The sequence below is a fragment of the Eleutherodactylus coqui genome, chromosome 1 (assembly GCF_035609145.1).
Source record: "Eleutherodactylus coqui strain aEleCoq1 chromosome 1, aEleCoq1.hap1, whole genome shotgun sequence".
Taxonomy (NCBI): Eukaryota; Metazoa; Chordata; class Amphibia; order Anura; family Eleutherodactylidae; genus Eleutherodactylus; species Eleutherodactylus coqui.
Genome location: NC_089837.1, coordinates 9,723,732 through 9,737,029, shown reverse-complemented (window position 1 = coordinate 9,737,029; position 13,298 = coordinate 9,723,732). Strand labels below are relative to the sequence as shown.

At 48.5% G+C, this 13,298-nt stretch overlaps 28 non-coding genes across 28 annotated transcripts; all 28 read left to right on the top strand.

Annotated features, from left to right (window-relative positions):
* Positions 1 to 89: 89 nt before the first annotated feature.
* Positions 90 to 162, top strand: TRNAA-AGC (transfer RNA alanine (anticodon AGC)). Its single transcript has one exon. It is a non-coding gene; the product is annotated as a tRNA-Ala (tRNA).
* Positions 163 to 262: 100 nt separating this feature from the next.
* Positions 263 to 348, top strand: TRNAY-GUA (transfer RNA tyrosine (anticodon GUA)). The gene is given in 2 exon segments: positions 263 to 299; positions 313 to 348. It is a non-coding gene; the product is annotated as a tRNA-Tyr (tRNA).
* Positions 349 to 1,044: 696 nt separating this feature from the next.
* Positions 1,045 to 1,117, top strand: TRNAA-AGC (transfer RNA alanine (anticodon AGC)). Its single transcript has one exon. It is a non-coding gene; the product is annotated as a tRNA-Ala (tRNA).
* Positions 1,118 to 1,217: 100 nt separating this feature from the next.
* TRNAY-GUA (transfer RNA tyrosine (anticodon GUA)) lies at positions 1,218 to 1,303 on the top strand. The gene is given in 2 exon segments: positions 1,218 to 1,254; positions 1,268 to 1,303. It is a non-coding gene; the product is annotated as a tRNA-Tyr (tRNA).
* A 701-nt stretch (positions 1,304 to 2,004) lies between these two features.
* On the top strand, positions 2,005 to 2,077 carry TRNAA-AGC (transfer RNA alanine (anticodon AGC)). The gene has a single exon. It is a non-coding gene; the product is annotated as a tRNA-Ala (tRNA).
* Positions 2,078 to 2,177: 100 nt separating this feature from the next.
* TRNAY-GUA (transfer RNA tyrosine (anticodon GUA)) lies at positions 2,178 to 2,263 on the top strand. The gene is given in 2 exon segments: positions 2,178 to 2,214; positions 2,228 to 2,263. It is a non-coding gene; the product is annotated as a tRNA-Tyr (tRNA).
* Positions 2,264 to 2,966: 703 nt separating this feature from the next.
* Positions 2,967 to 3,039, top strand: TRNAA-AGC (transfer RNA alanine (anticodon AGC)). The gene has a single exon. It is a non-coding gene; the product is annotated as a tRNA-Ala (tRNA).
* A 100-nt stretch (positions 3,040 to 3,139) lies between these two features.
* On the top strand, positions 3,140 to 3,225 carry TRNAY-GUA (transfer RNA tyrosine (anticodon GUA)). The gene is given in 2 exon segments: positions 3,140 to 3,176; positions 3,190 to 3,225. It is a non-coding gene; the product is annotated as a tRNA-Tyr (tRNA).
* Positions 3,226 to 3,929: 704 nt separating this feature from the next.
* TRNAA-AGC (transfer RNA alanine (anticodon AGC)) lies at positions 3,930 to 4,002 on the top strand. Its single transcript has one exon. It is a non-coding gene; the product is annotated as a tRNA-Ala (tRNA).
* Positions 4,003 to 4,102: 100 nt separating this feature from the next.
* On the top strand, positions 4,103 to 4,188 carry TRNAY-GUA (transfer RNA tyrosine (anticodon GUA)). Its single transcript is given in 2 exon segments — positions 4,103 to 4,139; positions 4,153 to 4,188. It is a non-coding gene; the product is annotated as a tRNA-Tyr (tRNA).
* Positions 4,189 to 4,884: 696 nt separating this feature from the next.
* Positions 4,885 to 4,957, top strand: TRNAA-AGC (transfer RNA alanine (anticodon AGC)). Its single transcript has one exon. It is a non-coding gene; the product is annotated as a tRNA-Ala (tRNA).
* A 100-nt stretch (positions 4,958 to 5,057) lies between these two features.
* TRNAY-GUA (transfer RNA tyrosine (anticodon GUA)) lies at positions 5,058 to 5,143 on the top strand. Its single transcript is given in 2 exon segments — positions 5,058 to 5,094; positions 5,108 to 5,143. It is a non-coding gene; the product is annotated as a tRNA-Tyr (tRNA).
* Positions 5,144 to 5,845: 702 nt separating this feature from the next.
* On the top strand, positions 5,846 to 5,918 carry TRNAA-AGC (transfer RNA alanine (anticodon AGC)). The gene has a single exon. It is a non-coding gene; the product is annotated as a tRNA-Ala (tRNA).
* Positions 5,919 to 6,018: 100 nt separating this feature from the next.
* On the top strand, positions 6,019 to 6,104 carry TRNAY-GUA (transfer RNA tyrosine (anticodon GUA)). The gene is given in 2 exon segments: positions 6,019 to 6,055; positions 6,069 to 6,104. It is a non-coding gene; the product is annotated as a tRNA-Tyr (tRNA).
* A 695-nt stretch (positions 6,105 to 6,799) lies between these two features.
* On the top strand, positions 6,800 to 6,872 carry TRNAA-AGC (transfer RNA alanine (anticodon AGC)). Its single transcript has one exon. It is a non-coding gene; the product is annotated as a tRNA-Ala (tRNA).
* Positions 6,873 to 6,972: 100 nt separating this feature from the next.
* TRNAY-GUA (transfer RNA tyrosine (anticodon GUA)) lies at positions 6,973 to 7,058 on the top strand. Its single transcript is given in 2 exon segments — positions 6,973 to 7,009; positions 7,023 to 7,058. It is a non-coding gene; the product is annotated as a tRNA-Tyr (tRNA).
* Positions 7,059 to 7,761: 703 nt separating this feature from the next.
* On the top strand, positions 7,762 to 7,834 carry TRNAA-AGC (transfer RNA alanine (anticodon AGC)). The gene has a single exon. It is a non-coding gene; the product is annotated as a tRNA-Ala (tRNA).
* Positions 7,835 to 7,934: 100 nt separating this feature from the next.
* TRNAY-GUA (transfer RNA tyrosine (anticodon GUA)) lies at positions 7,935 to 8,020 on the top strand. Its single transcript is given in 2 exon segments — positions 7,935 to 7,971; positions 7,985 to 8,020. It is a non-coding gene; the product is annotated as a tRNA-Tyr (tRNA).
* A 701-nt stretch (positions 8,021 to 8,721) lies between these two features.
* On the top strand, positions 8,722 to 8,794 carry TRNAA-AGC (transfer RNA alanine (anticodon AGC)). The gene has a single exon. It is a non-coding gene; the product is annotated as a tRNA-Ala (tRNA).
* A 100-nt stretch (positions 8,795 to 8,894) lies between these two features.
* TRNAY-GUA (transfer RNA tyrosine (anticodon GUA)) lies at positions 8,895 to 8,980 on the top strand. Its single transcript is given in 2 exon segments — positions 8,895 to 8,931; positions 8,945 to 8,980. It is a non-coding gene; the product is annotated as a tRNA-Tyr (tRNA).
* A 703-nt stretch (positions 8,981 to 9,683) lies between these two features.
* On the top strand, positions 9,684 to 9,756 carry TRNAA-AGC (transfer RNA alanine (anticodon AGC)). Its single transcript has one exon. It is a non-coding gene; the product is annotated as a tRNA-Ala (tRNA).
* A 100-nt stretch (positions 9,757 to 9,856) lies between these two features.
* TRNAY-GUA (transfer RNA tyrosine (anticodon GUA)) lies at positions 9,857 to 9,942 on the top strand. Its single transcript is given in 2 exon segments — positions 9,857 to 9,893; positions 9,907 to 9,942. It is a non-coding gene; the product is annotated as a tRNA-Tyr (tRNA).
* Positions 9,943 to 10,647: 705 nt separating this feature from the next.
* On the top strand, positions 10,648 to 10,720 carry TRNAA-AGC (transfer RNA alanine (anticodon AGC)). The gene has a single exon. It is a non-coding gene; the product is annotated as a tRNA-Ala (tRNA).
* A 100-nt stretch (positions 10,721 to 10,820) lies between these two features.
* TRNAY-GUA (transfer RNA tyrosine (anticodon GUA)) lies at positions 10,821 to 10,906 on the top strand. Its single transcript is given in 2 exon segments — positions 10,821 to 10,857; positions 10,871 to 10,906. It is a non-coding gene; the product is annotated as a tRNA-Tyr (tRNA).
* A 696-nt stretch (positions 10,907 to 11,602) lies between these two features.
* Positions 11,603 to 11,675, top strand: TRNAA-AGC (transfer RNA alanine (anticodon AGC)). Its single transcript has one exon. It is a non-coding gene; the product is annotated as a tRNA-Ala (tRNA).
* A 100-nt stretch (positions 11,676 to 11,775) lies between these two features.
* On the top strand, positions 11,776 to 11,861 carry TRNAY-GUA (transfer RNA tyrosine (anticodon GUA)). Its single transcript is given in 2 exon segments — positions 11,776 to 11,812; positions 11,826 to 11,861. It is a non-coding gene; the product is annotated as a tRNA-Tyr (tRNA).
* Positions 11,862 to 12,562: 701 nt separating this feature from the next.
* TRNAA-AGC (transfer RNA alanine (anticodon AGC)) lies at positions 12,563 to 12,635 on the top strand. The gene has a single exon. It is a non-coding gene; the product is annotated as a tRNA-Ala (tRNA).
* Positions 12,636 to 12,735: 100 nt separating this feature from the next.
* TRNAY-GUA (transfer RNA tyrosine (anticodon GUA)) lies at positions 12,736 to 12,821 on the top strand. The gene is given in 2 exon segments: positions 12,736 to 12,772; positions 12,786 to 12,821. It is a non-coding gene; the product is annotated as a tRNA-Tyr (tRNA).
* The last annotated feature ends 477 nt before the right edge of the window (positions 12,822 to 13,298 follow it).

Here is a 13,298-nt window from a genome sequence, read left to right as displayed (position 1 = left end):
AACCTTTCTTCTCCCATGGTCAAAACTTGGTTTAGGCATGATAACATGACTGCGGTGTGACCTGAGTGCCAGAAACCAGCAACAGTAGAGGGGGATTAGCTCAAATGGTAGAGCGCTCGCTTAGCATGCGAGAGGTAGCGGGATCGATGCCCGCATCCTCCAAAACTTCCACTTGGCACTACCTTCAAATGAAGGGCCAACTTCTTTTTAGTTGGCACTGACACAAAAACCTAGGAAGTAGCTGCACGCATATCTGGCTAAACCTTCGATAGCTCAGCTGGTAGAGCGGAGGACTGTAGTAGCTAATTAGCAATCCTTAGGTCGCTGGTTCGATTCCGGCTCGAAGGATGCTTTTGAGTGTCCGACAACCTTGCATGCTTCAACTCGGAGGCTCTCTCGCACAGACTTTGCAGCTGCATACCTCCTGGGCGCACTCTTTTTGAGCCTGACCGCACAACCATTGGCCTCTGGAGAGAGTGTTAACAAGAATACTTCAAAACAAGAGAAACAATGCGTTGGCCAGGAATCGAACCCGGGTCAACTGCTTGGAAGGCAGCTATGCTCACCACTATACCACCAACGCCATAGAATTCACACCACTTCTCAATCGTGAAAATGCAACTCTCACCCCTAGTGTGACTAAAGCCAACTCTTCTGCTTCGTTAGTGGCTTGACAACAGTCAGACGGTAATGTGGCTTCTCGTAAGAGAGGTTTAAGCAGCAGCAGAGTGGCGCAGCGGGAGCGTGCTGGGCCCATAACCCAGAGGTCGATGGATCGAAACCATCCTCTGCTAGGCGCAGAGTTTTGTATTTTTCATGCTCCCAGGAAAAAGGTACCCCAAAAATTCACTGTCTCGTTCTTTCAGGCCACCCAAAGCCCAGCAAACTCCACTGTCCTTTATATTTCAAGGCACCAAAAAATCCACACTTAAAAAAAAAAAAAAAAAAAAAAAGAAACCTTTCTTCTCCCATGGTCAAAGCTTGGTTTAGGCATGATAACATGACTGCGGTGTGACCCGAGTGCCAGAAACCAGCAACAGTAGAGGGGGATTAGCTCAAATGGTAGAGCGCTCGCTTAGCATGCGAGAGGTAGCGGGATCGATGCCCGCATCCTCCAAAACTTCCACTTGGCACTACCTTCAAATGAAGGGCCAACTTCTTTTTAGTTGGCACTGACACAAAAACCTAGGAAGCAGCTGCACGCATATCTGGCTAAACCTTCGATAGCTCAGCTGGTAGAGCGGAGGACTGTAGTAGCTAATTAGCAATCCTTAGGTCGCTGGTTCGATTCCGGCTCGAAGGATGCTTTTGAGTGTCCGACAACCTTGCATGCTTCAACTCGGAGGCTCTCTCGCACAGACTTTGCAGCTGCATACCTCCTGGGCGCACTCTTTTTGAGCCTGACCGCACAACCATTGGCCTCTGGAGAGAGTGTTAACAAGAATACTTCAAAACAAGAGAAACAATGCGTTGGCCGGGAATCGAACCCGGGTCAACTGCTTGGAAGGCAGCTATGCTCACCACTATACCACCAACGCCATAGAATTCACACCACTTCTCAATCGTGAAAATGCAACTCTCACCCCTAGTGTGACTAAAGCCAACTCTTCTGCTTCGTTAGTGGCTTGACAACAGTCAGACGGTAATGTGGCTTCTCGTAAGAGAGGTTTAAGCAGCAGCAGAGTGGCGCAGCGGGAGCGTGCTGGGCCCATAACCCAGAGGTCGATGGATCGAAACCATCCTCTGCTAGGCGCAGAGTTTTGTATTTTTCATGCTCCCAGGAAAAAGGTACCCCAAAAATTCACTGTCTCGTTCTTTCAGGCCACCCAAAGCCCAGCAAACTCCACTGTCCTTTATATTTCAAGGCACCAAAAAATCCACACTTAAAAAAAAAAAAAAAAAAAAAAAAGAAAGAAACCTTTCTTCTCCCATGGTCAAAACTTGGTTTAGGCATGATAACATGACTGCGGTGTGACCCGAGTGCCAGAAGCCAGCAACCGTAGAGGGGGATTAGCTCAAATGGTAGAGCGCTCGCTTAGCATGCGAGAGGTAGCGGGATCGATGCCCGCATCCTCCAAAACTTCCACTTGGCACTACCTTCAAATGAAGGGCCAACTTCTTTTTAGTTGGCACTGACACAAAAACCTAGGAAGCAGCTGCACGCATATCTGGCTAAACCTTCGATAGCTCAGCTGGTAGAGCGGAGGACTGTAGTAGCTAATTAGCAATCCTTAGGTCGCTGGTTCGATTCCGGCTCGAAGGATGCTTTTGAGTGTCCGACAACCTTGCATGCTTCAACTCGGAGGCTCTCTCGCACAGACTTTGCAGCTGCATACCTCCTGGGCGCACTCTTTTTGAGCCTGACCGCACAACCATTGGCCTCTGGAGAGAGTGTTAACAAGAATACTTCAAAACAAGAGTAACAATGCGTTGGCCGGGAATCGAACCCGGGTCAACTGCTTGGAAGGCAGCTATGCTCACCACTATACCACCAACGCCATAGAATTCACACCACTTCTCAATCGTGAAAATGCAACTCTCACCCCTAGTGTGACTAAAGCCAACTCTTCTGCTTCGTTAGTGGCTTGACAACAGTCAGACGGTAATGTGGCTTCTCGTAAGAGAGGTTTAAGCAGCAGCAGAGTGGCGCAGCGGGAGCGTGCTGGGCCCATAACCCAGAGGTCGATGGATCGAAACCATCCTCTGCTAGGCGCAGAGTTTTGTATTTTTCATGCTCCCAGGAAAAAGGTACCCCAAAAATTCACTGTCTCGTTCTTTCAGGCCACCCAAAGCCCAGCAAACTCCACTGTCCTTTATATTTCAAGGCACCAAAAAATCCACACTTAAAAAAAAAAAAAAAAAAAAAAAAAAGAAAGAAACCTTTCTTCTCCCATGGTCAAAACTTGGTTTAGGCATGATAACATGACTGCGGTGTGACCCGAGTGCCAGAAACCAGCAACAGTAGAGGGGGATTAGCTCAAATGGTAGAGCGCTCGCTTAGCATGCGAGAGGTAGCGGGATCGATGCCCGCATCCTCCAAAACTTCCACTTGGCACTACCTTCAAATGAAGGGCCAACTTCTTTTTAGTTGGCACTGACACAAAAACCTAGGAAGCAGCTGCACGCATATCTGGCTAAACCTTCGATAGCTCAGCTGGTAGAGCGGAGGACTGTAGTAGCTAATTAGCAATCCTTAGGTCGCTGGTTCGATTCCGGCTCGAAGGATGCTTTTGAGTGTCCGACAACCTTGCATGCTTCAACTCGGAGGCTCTCTCGCACAGACTTTGCAGCTGCATACCTCCTGGGCGCACTCTTTTTGAGCCTGACCGCACAACCATTGGCCTCTGGAGAGAGTGTTAACAAGAATACTTCAAAACAAGAGTAACAATGCGTTGGCCGGGAATCGAACCCGGGTCAACTGCTTGGAAGGCAGCTATGCTCACCACTATACCACCAACGCCATAGAATTCACACCACTTCTCAATCGTGAAAATGCAACTCTCACCCCTAGTGTGACTAAAGCCAACTCTTCTGCTTCGTTAGTGGCTTGACAACAGTCAGACGGTAATGTGGCTTCTCGTAAGAGAGGTTTAAGCAGCAGCAGAGTGGCGCAGCGGGAGCGTGCTGGGCCCATAACCCAGAGGTCGATGGATCGAAACCATCCTCTGCTAGGCGCAGAGTTTTGTATTTTTCATGCTCCCAGGAAAAAGGTACCCCAAAAATTCACTGTCTCGTTCTTTCAGGCCACCCAAAGCCCAGCAAACTCCACTGTCCTTTATATTTCAAGGCACCAAAAAATCCACACTTAAAAAAAAAAAAAAAAAAAAAAAAAAAGAAAGAAACCTTTCTTCTCCCATGGTCAAAACTTGGTTTAGGCATGATAACATGACTGCGGTGTGACCTGAGTGCCAGAAACCAGCAACAGTAGAGGGGGATTAGCTCAAATGGTAGAGCGCTCGCTTAGCATGCGAGAGGTAGCGGGATCGATGCCCGCATCCTCCAAAACTTCCACTTGGCACTACCTTCAAATGAAGGGCCAACTTCTTTTTAGTTGGCACTGACACAAAAACCTAGGAAGTAGCTGCACGCATATCTGGCTAAACCTTCGATAGCTCAGCTGGTAGAGCGGAGGACTGTAGTAGCTAATTAGCAATCCTTAGGTCGCTGGTTCGATTCCGGCTCGAAGGATGCTTTTGAGTGTCCGACAACCTTGCATGCTTCAACTCGGAGGCTCTCTCGCACAGACTTTGCAGCTGCATACCTCCTGGGCGCACTCTTTTTGAGCCTGACCGCACAACCATTGGCCTCTGGAGAGAGTGTTAACAAGAATACTTCAAAACAAGAGAAACAATGCGTTGGCCAGGAATCGAACCCGGGTCAACTGCTTGGAAGGCAGCTATGCTCACCACTATACCACCAACGCCATAGAATTCACACCACTTCTCAATCGTGAAAATGCAACTCTCACCCCTAGTGTGACTAAAGCCAACTCTTCTGCTTCGTTAGTGGCTTGACAACAGTCAGACGGTAATGTGGCTTCTCGTAAGAGAGGTTTAAGCAGCAGCAGAGTGGCGCAGCGGGAGCGTGCTGGGCCCATAACCCAGAGGTCGATGGATCGAAACCATCCTCTGCTAGGCGCAGAGTTTTGTATTTTTCATGCTCCCAGGAAAAAGGTACCCCAAAAATTCACTGTCTCGTTCTTTCAGGCCACCCAAAGCCCAGCAAACTCCACTGTCCTTTATATTTCAAGGCACCAAAAAATCCACACTTAAAAAAAAAAAAAAAAAAAAAAAGAAACCTTTCTTCTCCCATGGTCAAAGCTTGGTTTAGGCATGATAACATGACTGCGGTGTGACCCGAGTGCCAGAAACCAGCAACAGTAGAGGGGGATTAGCTCAAATGGTAGAGCGCTCGCTTAGCATGCGAGAGGTAGCGGGATCGATGCCCGCATCCTCCAAAACTTCCACTTGGCACTACCTTCAAATGAAGGGCCAACTTCTTTTTAGTTGGCACTGACACAAAAACCTAGGAAGCAGCTGCACGCATATCTGGCTAAACCTTCGATAGCTCAGCTGGTAGAGCGGAGGACTGTAGTAGCTAATTAGCAATCCTTAGGTCGCTGGTTCGATTCCGGCTCGAAGGATGCTTTTGAGTGTCCGACAACCTTGCATGCTTCAACTCGGAGGCTCTCTCGCACAGACTTTGCAGCTGCATACCTCCTGGGCGCACTCTTTTTGAGCCTGACCGCACAACCATTGGCCTCTGGAGAGAGTGTTAACAAGAATACTTCAAAACAAGAGTAACAATGCGTTGGCCGGGAATCGAACCCGGGTCAACTGCTTGGAAGGCAGCTATGCTCACCACTATACCACCAACGCCATAGAATTCACACCACTTCTCAATCGTGAAAATGCAACTCTCACCCCTAGTGTGACTAAAGCCAACTCTTCTGCTTCGTTAGTGGCTTGACAACAGTCAGACGGTAATGTGGCTTCTCGTAAGAGAGGTTTAAGCAGCAGCAGAGTGGCGCAGCGGGAGCGTGCTGGGCCCATAACCCAGAGGTCGATGGATCGAAACCATCCTCTGCTAGGCGCAGAGTTTTGTATTTTTCATGCTCCCAGGAAAAAGGTACCCCAAAAATTCACTGTCTCGTTCTTTCAGGCCACCCAAAGCCCAGCAAACTCCACTGTCCTTTATATTTCAAGGCACCAAAAAATCCACACTTAAAAAAAAAAAAAAAAAAAAAAAAAGAAAGAAACCTTTCTTCTCCCATGGTCAAAACTTGGTTTAGGCATGATAACATGACTGCGGTGTGACCTGAGTGCCAGAAACCAGCAACAGTAGAGGGGGATTAGCTCAAATGGTAGAGCGCTCGCTTAGCATGCGAGAGGTAGCGGGATCGATGCCCGCATCCTCCAAAACTTCCACTTGGCACTACCTTCAAATGAAGGGCCAACTTCTTTTTAGTTGGCACTGACACAAAAACCTAGGAAGTAGCTGCACGCATATCTGGCTAAACCTTCGATAGCTCAGCTGGTAGAGCGGAGGACTGTAGTAGCTAATTAGCAATCCTTAGGTCGCTGGTTCGATTCCGGCTCGAAGGATGCTTTTGAGTGTCCGACAACCTTGCATGCTTCAACTCGGAGGCTCTCTCGCACAGACTTTGCAGCTGCATACCTCCTGGGCGCACTCTTTTTGAGCCTGACCGCACAACCATTGGCCTCTGGAGAGAGTGTTAACAAGAATACTTCAAAACAAGAGAAACAATGCGTTGGCCAGGAATCGAACCCGGGTCAACTGCTTGGAAGGCAGCTATGCTCACCACTATACCACCAACGCCATAGAATTCACACCACTTCTCAATCGTGAAAATGCAACTCTCACCCCTAGTGTGACTAAAGCCAACTCTTCTGCTTCGTTAGTGGCTTGACAACAGTCAGACGGTAATGTGGCTTCTCGTAAGAGAGGTTTAAGCAGCAGCAGAGTGGCGCAGCGGGAGCGTGCTGGGCCCATAACCCAGAGGTCGATGGATCGAAACCATCCTCTGCTAGGCGCAGAGTTTTGTATTTTTCATGCTCCCAGGAAAAAGGTACCCCAAAAATTCACTGTCTCGTTCTTTCAGGCCACCCAAAGCCCAGCAAACTCCACTGTCCTTTATATTTCAAGGCACCAAAAAATCCACACTTAAAAAAAAAAAAAAAAAAAAAAGAAACCTTTCTTCTCCCATGGTCAAAGCTTGGTTTAGGCATGATAACATGACTGCGGTGTGACCCGAGTGCCAGAAACCAGCAACAGTAGAGGGGGATTAGCTCAAATGGTAGAGCGCTCGCTTAGCATGCGAGAGGTAGCGGGATCGATGCCCGCATCCTCCAAAACTTCCACTTGGCACTACCTTCAAATGAAGGGCCAACTTCTTTTTAGTTGGCACTGACACAAAAACCTAGGAAGCAGCTGCACGCATATCTGGCTAAACCTTCGATAGCTCAGCTGGTAGAGCGGAGGACTGTAGTAGCTAATTAGCAATCCTTAGGTCGCTGGTTCGATTCCGGCTCGAAGGATGCTTTTGAGTGTCCGACAACCTTGCATGCTTCAACTCGGAGGCTCTCTCGCACAGACTTTGCAGCTGCATACCTCCTGGGCGCACTCTTTTTGAGCCTGACCGCACAACCATTGGCCTCTGGAGAGAGTGTTAACAAGAATACTTCAAAACAAGAGAAACAATGCGTTGGCCGGGAATCGAACCCGGGTCAACTGCTTGGAAGGCAGCTATGCTCACCACTATACCACCAACGCCATAGAATTCACACCACTTCTCAATCGTGAAAATGCAACTCTCACCCCTAGTGTGACTAAAGCCAACTCTTCTGCTTCGTTAGTGGCTTGACAACAGTCAGACGGTAATGTGGCTTCTCGTAAGAGAGGTTTAAGCAGCAGCAGAGTGGCGCAGCGGGAGCGTGCTGGGCCCATAACCCAGAGGTCGATGGATCGAAACCATCCTCTGCTAGGCGCAGAGTTTTGTATTTTTCATGCTCCCAGGAAAAAGGTACCCCAAAAATTCACTGTCTCGTTCTTTCAGGCCACCCAAAGCCCAGCAAACTCCACTGTCCTTTATATTTCAAGGCACCAAAAAATCCACACTTTAAAAAAAAAAAAAAAAAAAAAAAAAAAAAGAAACCTTTCTTCTCCCATGGTCAAAACTTGGTTTAGGCATGATAACATGACTGCGGTGTGACCCGAGTGCCAGAAACCAGCAACAGTAGAGGGGGATTAGCTCAAATGGTAGAGCGCTCGCTTAGCATGCGAGAGGTAGCGGGATCGATGCCCGCATCCTCCAAAACTTCCACTTGGCACTACCTTCAAATGAAGGGCCAACTTCTTTTTAGTTGGCACTGACACAAAAACCTAGGAAGCAGCTGCACGCATATCTGGCTAAACCTTCGATAGCTCAGCTGGTAGAGCGGAGGACTGTAGTAGCTAATTAGCAATCCTTAGGTCGCTGGTTCGATTCCGGCTCGAAGGATGCTTTTGAGTGTCCGACAACCTTGCATGCTTCAACTCGGAGGCTCTCTCGCACAGACTTTGCAGCTGCATACCTCCTGGGCGCACTCTTTTTGAGCCTGACCGCACAACCATTGGCCTCTGGAGAGAGTGTTAACAAGAATACTTCAAAACAAGAGTAACAATGCGTTGGCCGGGAATCGAACCCGGGTCAACTGCTTGGAAGGCAGCTATGCTCACCACTATACCACCAACGCCATAGAATTCACACCACTTCTCAATCGTGAAAATGCAACTCTCACCCCTAGTGTGACTAAAGCCAACTCTTCTGCTTCGTTAGTGGCTTGACAACAGTCAGACGGTAATGTGGCTTCTCGTAAGAGAGGTTTAAGCAGCAGCAGAGTGGCGCAGCGGGAGCGTGCTGGGCCCATAACCCAGAGGTCGATGGATCGAAACCATCCTCTGCTAGGCGCAGAGTTTTGTATTTTTCATGCTCCCAGGAAAAAGGTACCCCAAAAATTCACTGTCTCGTTCTTTCAGGCCACCCAAAGCCCAGCAAACTCCACTGTCCTTTATATTTCAAGGCACCAAAAAATCCACACTTTAAAAAAAAAAAAAAAAAAAAAAAAAAAGAAACCTTTCTTCTCCCATGGTCAAAACTTGGTTTAGGCATGATAACATGACTGCGGTGTGACCCGAGTGCCAGAAACCAGCAACAGTAGAGGGGGATTAGCTCAAATGGTAGAGCGCTCGCTTAGCATGCGAGAGGTAGCGGGATCGATGCCCGCATCCTCCAAAACTTCCACTTGGCACTACCTTCAAATGAAGGGCCAACTTCTTTTTAGTTGGCACTGACACAAAAACCTAGGAAGCAGCTGCACGCATATCTGGCTAAACCTTCGATAGCTCAGCTGGTAGAGCGGAGGACTGTAGTAGCTAATTAGCAATCCTTAGGTCGCTGGTTCGATTCCGGCTCGAAGGATGCTTTTGAGTGTCCGACAACCTTGCATGCTTCAACTCGGAGGCTCTCTCGCACAGACTTTGCAGCTGCATACCTCCTGGGCGCACTCTTTTTGAGCCTGACCGCACAACCATTGGCCTCTGGAGAGAGTGTTAACAAGAATACTTCAAAACAAGAGTAACAATGCGTTGGCCGGGAATCGAACCCGGGTCAACTGCTTGGAAGGCAGCTATGCTCACCACTATACCACCAACGCCATAGAATTCACACCACTTCTCAATCGTGAAAATGCAACTCTCACCCCTAGTGTGACTAAAGCCAACTCTTCTGCTTCGTTAGTGGCTTGACAACAGTCAGACGGTAATGTGGCTTCTCGTAAGAGAGGTTTAAGCAGCAGCAGAGTGGCGCAGCGGGAGCGTGCTGGGCCCATAACCCAGAGGTCGATGGATCGAAACCATCCTCTGCTAGGCGCAGAGTTTTGTATTTTTCATGCTCCCAGGAAAAAGGTACCCCAAAAATTCACTGTCTCGTTCTTTCAGGCCACCCAAAGCCCAGCAAACTCCACTGTCCTTTATATTTCAAGGCACCAAAAAATCCACACTTAAAAAAAAAAAAAAAAAAAAAAAAAAGAAAGAAACCTTTCTTCTCCCATGGTCAAAACTTGGTTTAGGCATGATAACATGACTGCGGTGTGACCCGAGTGCCAGAAACCAGCAACAGTAGAGGGGGATTAGCTCAAATGGTAGAGCGCTCGCTTAGCATGCGAGAGGTAGCGGGATCGATGCCCGCATCCTCCAAAACTTCCACTTGGCACTACCTTCAAATGAAGGGCCAACTTCTTTTTAGTTGGCACTGACACAAAAACCTAGGAAGCAGCTGCACGCATATCTGGCTAAACCTTCGATAGCTCAGCTGGTAGAGCGGAGGACTGTAGTAGCTAATTAGCAATCCTTAGGTCGCTGGTTCGATTCCGGCTCGAAGGATGCTTTTGAGTGTCCGACAACCTTGCATGCTTCAACTCGGAGGCTCTCTCGCACAGACTTTGCAGCTGCATACCTCCTGGGCGCACTCTTTTTGAGCCTGACCGCACAACCATTGGCCTCTGGAGAGAGTGTTAACAAGAATACTTCAAAACAAGAGTAACAATGCGTTGGCCGGGAATCGAACCCGGGTCAACTGCTTGGAAGGCAGCTATGCTCACCACTATACCACCAACGCCATAGAATTCACACCACTTCTCAATCGTGAAAATGCAACTCTCACCCCTAGTGTGACTAAAGCCAACTCTTCTGCTTCGTTAGTGGCTTGACAACAGTCAGACGGTAATGTGGCTTCTCGTAAGAGAGGTTTAAGCAGCAGCAGAGTGGCGCAGCGGGAGCGTGCTGGGCCCATAACCCAGAGGTCGATGGATCGAAACCATCCTCTGCTAGGCGCAGAGTTTTGTATTTTTCATGCTCCCAGGAAAAAGGTACCCCAAAAATTCACTGTCTCGTTCTTTCAGGCCACCCAAAGCCCAGCAAACTCCACTGTCCTTTATATTTCAAGGCACCAAAAAATCCACACTTAAAAAAAAAAAAAAAAAAAAAAAAAAAAGAAAGAAACCTTTCTTCTCCCATGGTCAAAACTTGGTTTAGGCATGATAACATGACTGCGGTGTGACCTGAGTGCCAGAAACCAGCAACAGTAGAGGGGGATTAGCTCAAATGGTAGAGCGCTCGCTTAGCATGCGAGAGGTAGCGGGATCGATGCCCGCATCCTCCAAAACTTCCACTTGGCACTACCTTCAAATGAAGGGCCAACTTCTTTTTAGTTGGCACTGACACAAAAACCTAGGAAGTAGCTGCACGCATATCTGGCTAAACCTTCGATAGCTCAGCTGGTAGAGCGGAGGACTGTAGTAGCTAATTAGCAATCCTTAGGTCGCTGGTTCGATTCCGGCTCGAAGGATGCTTTTGAGTGTCCGACAACCTTGCATGCTTCAACTCGGAGGCTCTCTCGCACAGACTTTGCAGCTGCATACCTCCTGGGCGCACTCTTTTTGAGCCTGACCGCACAACCATTGGCCTCTGGAGAGAGTGTTAACAAGAATACTTCAAAACAAGAGAAACAATGCGTTGGCCAGGAATCGAACCCGGGTCAACTGCTTGGAAGGCAGCTATGCTCACCACTATACCACCAACGCCATAGAATTCACACCACTTCTCAATCGTGAAAATGCAACTCTCACCCCTAGTGTGACTAAAGCCAACTCTTCTGCTTCGTTAGTGGCTTGACAACAGTCAGACGGTAATGTGGCTTCTCGTAAGAGAGGTTTAAGCAGCAGCAGAGTGGCGCAGCGGGAGCGTGCTGGGCCCATAACCCAGAGGTCGATGGATCGAAACCATCCTCTGCTAGGCGCAGAGTTTTGTATTTTTCATGCTCCCAGGAAAAAGGTACCCCAAAAATTCACTGTCTCGTTCTTTCAGGCCACCCAAAGCCCAGCAAACTCCACTGTCCTTTATATTTCAAGGCACCAAAAAATCCACACTTAAAAAAAAAAAAAAAAAAAAAAAGAAACCTTTCTTCTCCCATGGTCAAAGCTTGGTTTAGGCATGATAACATGACTGCGGTGTGACCCGAGTGCCAGAAACCAGCAACAGTAGAGGGGGATTAGCTCAAATGGTAGAGCGCTCGCTTAGCATGCGAGAGGTAGCGGGATCGATGCCCGCATCCTCCAAAACTTCCACTTGGCACTACCTTCAAATGAAGGGCCAACTTCTTTTTAGTTGGCACTGACACAAAAACCTAGGAAGCAGCTGCACGCATATCTGGCTAAACCTTCGATAGCTCAGCTGGTAGAGCGGAGGACTGTAGTAGCTAATTAGCAATCCTTAGGTCGCTGGTTCGATTCCGGCTCGAAGGATGCTTTTGAGTGTCCGACAACCTTGCATGCTTCAACTCGGAGGCTCTCTCGCACAGACTTTGCAGCTGCATACCTCCTGGGCGCACTCTTTTTGAGCCTGACCGCACAACCATTGGCCTCTGGAGAGAGTGTTAACAAGAATACTTCAAAACAAGAGAAACAATGCGTTGGCCGGGAATCGAACCCGGGTCAACTGCTTGGAAGGCAGCTATGCTCACCACTATACCACCAACGCCATAGAATTCACACCACTTCTCAATCGTGAAAATGCAACTCTCACCCCTAGTGTGACTAAAGCCAACTCTTCTGCTTCGTTAGTGGCTTGACAACAGTCAGACGGTAATGTGGCTTCTCGTAAGAGAGGTTTAAGCAGCAGCAGAGTGGCGCAGCGGGAGCGTGCTGGGCCCATAACCCAGAGGTCGATGGATCGAAACCATCCTCTGCTAGGCGCAGAGTTTTGTATTTTTCATGCTCCCAGGAAAAAGGTACCCCAAAAATTCACTGTCTCGTTCTTTCAGGCCACCCAAAGCCCAGCAAACTCCACTGTCCTTTATATTTCAAGGCACCAAAAAATCCACACTTAAAAAAAAAAAAAAAAAAAAAAAAGAAAGAAACCTTTCTTCTCCCATGGTCAAAACTTGGTTTAGGCATGATAACATGACTGCGGTGTGACCCGAGTGCCAGAAGCCAGCAACCGTAGAGGGGGATTAGCTCAAATGGTAGAGCGCTCGCTTAGCATGCGAGAGGTAGCGGGATCGATGCCCGCATCCTCCAAAACTTCCACTTGGCACTACCTTCAAATGAAGGGCCAACTTCTTTTTAGTTGGCACTGACACAAAAACCTAGGAAGCAGCTGCACGCATATCTGGCTAAACCTTCGATAGCTCAGCTGGTAGAGCGGAGGACTGTAGTAGCTAATTAGCAATCCTTAGGTCGCTGGTTCGATTCCGGCTCGAAGGATGCTTTTGAGTGTCCGACAACCTTGCATGCTTCAACTCGGAGGCTCTCTCGCACAGACTTTGCAGCTGCATACCTCCTGGGCGCACTCTTTTTGAGCCTGACCGCACAACCATTGGCCTCTGGAGAGAGTGTTAACAAGAATACTTCAAAACAAGAGTAACAATGCGTTGGCCGGGAATCGAACCCGGGTCAACTGCTTGGAAGGCAGCTATGCTCACCACTATACCACCAACGCCATAGAATTCACACCACTTCTCAATCGTGAAAATGCAACTCTCACCCCTAGTGTGACTAAAGCCAACTCTTCTGCTTCGTTAGTGGCTTGACAACAGTCAGACGGTAATGTGGCTTCTCGTAAGAGAGGTTTAAGCAGCAGCAGAGTGGCGCAGCGGGAGCGTGCTGGGCCCATAACCCAGAGGTCGATGGATCGAAACCATCCTCTGCTAGGCGCAGAGTTTTGTATTTTTCATGCTCCCA